The sequence below is a fragment of the Giraffa tippelskirchi genome, chromosome 6 (assembly GCF_054371585.1).
Source record: "Giraffa tippelskirchi isolate mGirTip1 chromosome 6, T2T-mGirTip1v1.2.pri, whole genome shotgun sequence".
Classification (NCBI taxonomy): domain Eukaryota; kingdom Metazoa; phylum Chordata; class Mammalia; order Artiodactyla; family Giraffidae; genus Giraffa; species Giraffa tippelskirchi.
This window is the reverse complement of record NC_137280.1, coordinates 147,218,021-147,224,020: the sequence shown is the minus strand read 5'-3', so window position 1 is coordinate 147,224,020 and position 6,000 is coordinate 147,218,021. Positions and strand designations below refer to the sequence as shown.

At 38.2% G+C, this 6,000-nt stretch overlaps 1 long non-coding RNA gene across 2 annotated transcripts in view; it reads right to left on the bottom strand.

Moving 5' to 3' along the window:
* Positions 1 to 350: 350 nt before the first annotated feature.
* Positions 351 to 6,000, bottom strand: part of LOC145511426 (uncharacterized) — a 451,478-nt gene continuing 445,828 nt past the window's right edge. The window contains exon 4 of one of the 2 annotated variants that reach the window (XR_014057844.1): positions 351 to 3,406. This is a non-coding gene — a long non-coding RNA (uncharacterized LOC145511426). The remainder of the gene's footprint in view (positions 3,407 to 6,000) is intronic. The other variant, XR_014057843.1, reaches the window with a different exon arrangement.

Below are 6,000 nucleotides of genomic sequence, written 5' to 3'. Positions count from 1 at the left end.
TGGCGGGTTAGGTCAGTTTTGCATTTAACTAAGAAAAACTCGTGCACAGGTAAAAATGGGAGCTGGAGTTGGCTATTAGCTACTTAAGTTCTATTCACCGTTTTTCTAAATGATAGAAGCACAGAAGGCAGGAGGCATTGTGAGAAATGGAACTGCCTTAAAACAAAATCCTCAATCCTCAGCACGTTTCTTCTATCAAATCAAACACCTCAGCGAAAAGGAAAGCTCCGCATGAATTTACAAGTGAACAGGATGAATTTTCACCTCTCATTTGCAACTGGATGAAATGGTCATCAGTTCCCCATACTTCCACATCGCTCCCCAAGGTGAGCATGGTTCTTTTTTCCCTATTTTTTCATAAATCAGTGTGCTAAATTCACCCTACTAGAAACATTAGAGTAGGTATATGTATTGCAGCATTTTATATGCAAAAAAAAAGTATAAAGCCTATGACAAGTCTTATAAATAGAACTATTATTTAGCTTAAAAGGAAGCAGAATTTACATTTCCCAAATCAGAGACCACTCAAGCTTTGAGATTCAAGTAAGCAAAATAAATCTGAGCTTTTTGCAGTGTGAAATCGAAGCTCTAACTCTATTAATAGAAGAGGTGAGTAATAGATTTCCCTGGTTGGATGGTGGTGGGTTTTTATTACCTAATTTTCGTGATCTGCATAGCTCACCAAACATTTCCAAAGTGAGGTGACAGGAAGTCCCCAGGAACTGAGGTTGCATATTGTAAATGATGGGTTTTTCTCCCTCGGAGGGACTTATTTGAAGATTCAGAGATATTTCCACAGGACTTAAGCCCAAAGAAGGGGAAAAGCCTGCTCTTTCTTTTAACTTGCAATCAATCAGACTGCTCATAAAGTCTTTTTTTTTTTAACCTACATTGATGCTTCTAAAAAAATATCCCAATAGTTAAAAAGAATAAGTTGGTGCTAGGTGCTAGTTGGTGCATTTGTTTTAATGCATAAAGAGGTGACACAGAAATATGTACTCCTGTTTATTGGTGATTGCTACGATTAATCACTTTTGAAGGAAAATAAAATTTCCAATCTGGCATCCATCTGTGGTCAAAAGACTTTTTGTCCAAAACTTTTTTATTCCACTTTTCTCCTCTTATTTCATTTAGTTTTTATTTCAGTGACTTAAATTGTGTTTCTCTGATAAATATGATTAACCAGAAAAAAGACTCTAGCTTTGAAAATGAGATATACAGGCTGAACAGAGGCAAACAGTAAATATTTTATGCTAAGAGCAAAAATATGCCCCTAGCGAATCTGAGAAGAATATTCAACCAGCTTCATGTTTCTTCATGGAGTCAGCAGGTAGGAAGTTCAATTGAAGAAAGTTCCATGGGTAACTTTTTTTTTTTTTTTTTAATAATTATCATTTGTTCTTAGAGTGTTGAAATAATATGAAACTAGTTACCATGAGCTGTCAGTGTATGAGATCTTAGATCAGTTAACCTATACTTTAATCTAGTTCAGCCACACAAATTCTTTGTGAATTTGAGTAAATGACTTAAAGCCTATGAGCCTCAGTTTCCAAATCTGTAAAATGCAAACACCAACAGTACAAACCCATGATGCTGCTCTGCGGATTAAAAAGTGTTGTCTATGGTGAGAGAACGGAATATTCAGAAACCCACGTAAATGGAGTGGCAAGAGATGTGAGTAGATAGGAAGCCTCCAGTCAGAAAGTGACATATCTTAGAAAGTCATTCTCAGAAGAAAGCCAGAGTCAGAGAAGGATGATGACGAAGACTGTGAGCTCCTGGCTCAAACCATCCACACTTTGTACACTTTTACCATTTCCCAGCATCACAGTCACACATCTCCCATCCTTGGTGTTCTCATCGGTAACATGGGAATCGTAATAGTGCTGCCCCAGAAACTATACATGCTACACGAAGGTAGGACATAAACAGCTCTTACATACTGCATAGATCAAAATAAGCATTAAATAAGTAGGTACCTGAAACAGAACTCATCTTCCCTGTAGTTGAGGTAATTGCATATATGGTTGTGCCTCTGCTGATTTTCACTGAGAGAAGCAGAGTTTAATAACTGTCAGGTCACACAAAGTTAAATAAGCTTTGTGGAAGGCAGAACAATTGTAGAACCATCATCTGCAGACTCTTACTGAAATTCACAATGCTCTTTTTTACCTAGTCATTCTTTGCTATAAATGCTGTTACGTTCACACCCTTACCGTGTAGGTAGTATCAGGAGACAATCTCTGCTTTTAAGGAGGAGGAATTCTAGTTCAGGAGACAGAGCATTCATGTAGTAAATGTCAAGTTAGGGGAACCCATAACAAACTCTCAGATGGGTGCTTCTGCACAGCAGGAAAGACTCAGCCAGACTACCTGGGTTTGATTATCTGCAGTGCCTGATGGTGCCGCTTAGGAGCTGTGTGACCTTGGGCAAGTGGCTTCACGCTACAAATGCCTTATTGTTAACATCTACAAAAGAAGCGAACAATAATACTTAACCTAATTGCGTTGTTGTGCAGAATAAAAGAGTTAAAATACACAAGGAACCTGGAATATATTTTGTGCTTAATAACTACTTACCGCTACTCCTACTACTAGTAATAAAAGTTCACTAATCAAGGCACAGTTGGAACCAAATGTGTTTCAGAACTTTTCAGATGTTAGTAGGATAGCATGGTATTAACACCATATATTTACACAATCATTCCATAGGACAGCCCCTATATTCAAAATGCTAATGTCTCTGCACTATGAATTTTCATAACTGTTAGCTAAAAAAAGACCTATAAAGAGACTCATATCCAGCAATGTCAGAGTTTGCTAATAAATGAGTTCAGATCAGGCAAGATTTTATTACCAGATGAGTTTTTAAAGGCGTTCAGCTTCGAGAGTTTTTTTGAATTTTGGCTTTGTGCATCTGTATAGCTATGAACATTAGAGAGACATTGAGAAGGGCATTTTTTCCTGGTGGGCAAAGAGTAGAGGAATGACAAGCAAAGGGACTTTGTGACAGCATCTCTGGTCTAAGTGAGCAGAATATGTCCATAGGACAGAAGGGCAGAGAGAGAGGTGAGGCTAGGGTCAAATCATCTGACCCCACAACCGTCAGAGATCAGACAAGTACTGATAACAACAATAGTGTTAATTCTCTTGAATTAGTGACACGTCTTTATACTTAATGTATGTACCAGAGACTGCAAATCAACAGGTCTAGAAGTCCAGCAGTGAGTCTTGCAGGTGTGTCTGTTTTGCTGACACATGATTAGCTTTTGGAAGGTGGATATGTCGCGAAGGGTACATACCTGTCACTTGCCGCAGATGGCCCATCACACTCCACTGTTGTCCTCCAGCTGGATTTTCTCACTGCTATCTCTCTGATCTCTCCTGGTATTGGGATTTTCGACCCCTAGTTGGCAAATAAAAGAAAATGACTGTGTGAAATGAGTCAGGAGATTTCAAATCATCAATCACGTGATTGAATTCAAATTATGGTCTCTATATACACCGGCAGAGAGGTTCATCCTAAATGCCATCGCTCTTGATTGGCAGTAACTTCCCAAAATGCTGCATATGAAGACCTTTTTGGCTGCTGCCAGGCTCACTGCTGTAGAGGAGAAGGAGAACATTCAGCTGTCCTATGCTTTACACCATTTATTCTCAAAATATAGTCCAGGGAGTAAAAGTAACGTATCATACGGTCTTTTCCTGTTCTATCCAGTGTGGTAGTCCTAGCCACATATGGCCATTGAACACTGGAAATATGACTAGTCCAAGTTGAAATATGCTGTAAGTGTAAAATACATACTAGATTACAAAGACTTTTGTACCAAAAAATAATGTAAAATACCCTATTAATAATGTTTAATATGGATTATAGTATAACAATAATATTTGATATACTTAATAAAGTACATTATAAAATTAATTTTACCTGTTTCAGTTTTTTTTTTAACTTTTTTAACATAGCTGTTCAAAAACTGAAACTCACATATACGTCTCATGATATTTCTATTGGACATCACTAGTCTATATTATAGAGAAGGCAATGGCACCCCACTCCAGTACTCTTGCCTGGAAAATCCCATGGCCAGAGGAGCCTGGTAGGCTGCAGTCCATGGGGTTGCGAAGAGTCAGACACGACTGAGCGACTTCACTTTCCCTTTTCACTTTCATGCATTGGAGAAGGAAATGGCAACCCACTCCAGTGTTCTTGCCTGGAGAATCCCAGGGACGGGGGAGCCTGGTGGGCTGCCATCTATGGGGTCACCCAGAGTAGGACACGACTGAAGCGACTTAGCAGCAGCAGCAGTCTATATTATATATGCTAATGTTATAGTAATACTAAAAATGATTTCTGACCCTCTTTATTTTATTTTTGCAATATTAAAGACCTATAAAGCCCACAAAATTATTATTTCAGCTAAAAAATATATTTTCTGTCCCCTACCAGGGATGGAACCCTGTAGAGAAAGAGTGAGTCTTAACCACTGGACCACCAAGGAAGTCCTTTCCTATTAACTCTTTACAGGAAAAAGCTGAAAATTTCCAGTAGGGACTCTTGAACTTTATTCCACAATGAACTTTCCAAAGTTCCCTCCCATCACACCAAAACCAACTGAGAATCACTGCTCTAGAACAGCCCGAGGGCCAAGTCCACCAGCGACACACATGTATGTTTGCACATTTTCTATGGCTCACTTGGCACTAGACAGCAGGGTTCACCTAGTGTGACAGACAGCGTCCTTACTCCAAAATCCAAATTGCCCACTGTTTCTTTGTTACAGAAGAAGTTTGCTGACCCCTGCTCTAAAGTAACAATTACAAATGGGCTTTCCTAAATTAATTCTCATAACAGACATTTAGATCAGTTTATGAAAGTGAAAATGAAGTCACTCAGTTGTCTCCAACTCTCTGCAACCACATGGACTGCAGCCTACCAGGCTTCTCCATCCATGGGATTTTCCAGGCAAGAGTACCAGAGTGGGTTGCCATTTCCTTCTCCAGGGAATCTTCCTGACCCAGGGATCGAACTTGGTTGGGTCTCCCGCATTGCAGGCAGACTCTTTACCCAGTTTATAGATGTTAACAAAAATTGCTTAGGAAGAAGTTTGAATCAGTGTTGCAAACCACAAATAGAATCAGGAATAAAACATTATTTTTAAGCTTCTAAGATTCTTCAAATTGTTTTATTTTTGGAAACAATACTTTGTAAAATGAGATCCTGGGAGCAATGTTAGTAGACTATAAGTTATTTGAGACTGAAATAAGCAAACAATAAAGGGAATGACTTCTGCAATTGTAATGCTCTGCTAAAGATTCCATAGAATTTCATGTTTTACCGACATGTTTCCTACCTAAGAATGGACATCAGAATTGCTGAGAATTTCCTCACAGCAATCAGAAGTATCCTAAACTCTTGGCTTCTTAGTTTCTGTGAGAAATTGACGATATTATATTATTATCTTTGTCATCACATGCCATTTTTTTCTCATAAGTTGAATCTAAATCTCCTGATTTCTAGAACTGATTAGAGAAAGCCTCTGGTTTATGGTTCATTGTACAAAAAGTATAGAACACCTACATTAAAACTGGCATTATGCTTAGGCAAATACCCTCTGGAGACCGATAAAGCATTATTTCACCCTTCTAAGACCAGTTTTCATATTAAAGGTTGCAGATGTTCATTTCCCAATTTTATTAGCTTTCTTCACAATTGGTTAAAAACGGAAAGAAAAGAAATTACAATTCTAATTGTGACTCTACTTAACTAGTTCAAACTGATTTAAGTATGAACATCTGAGAAGGCTGAAAACTCAGCAGCCATTTAAAAGTCTATTTGAGCAGTAGATCACAATTCCTTAGAGAAATGGAAAGGTGCTTTATAGTCTAATGCTTCCTTTTGAACTGTATATCACTTTTTCTATTTAGAATTCATTTGAATGCAGAAATCGAGTTAGGTTCCCTTCGCTGGAGACACTCCAAATATTTTGACAGTTATTT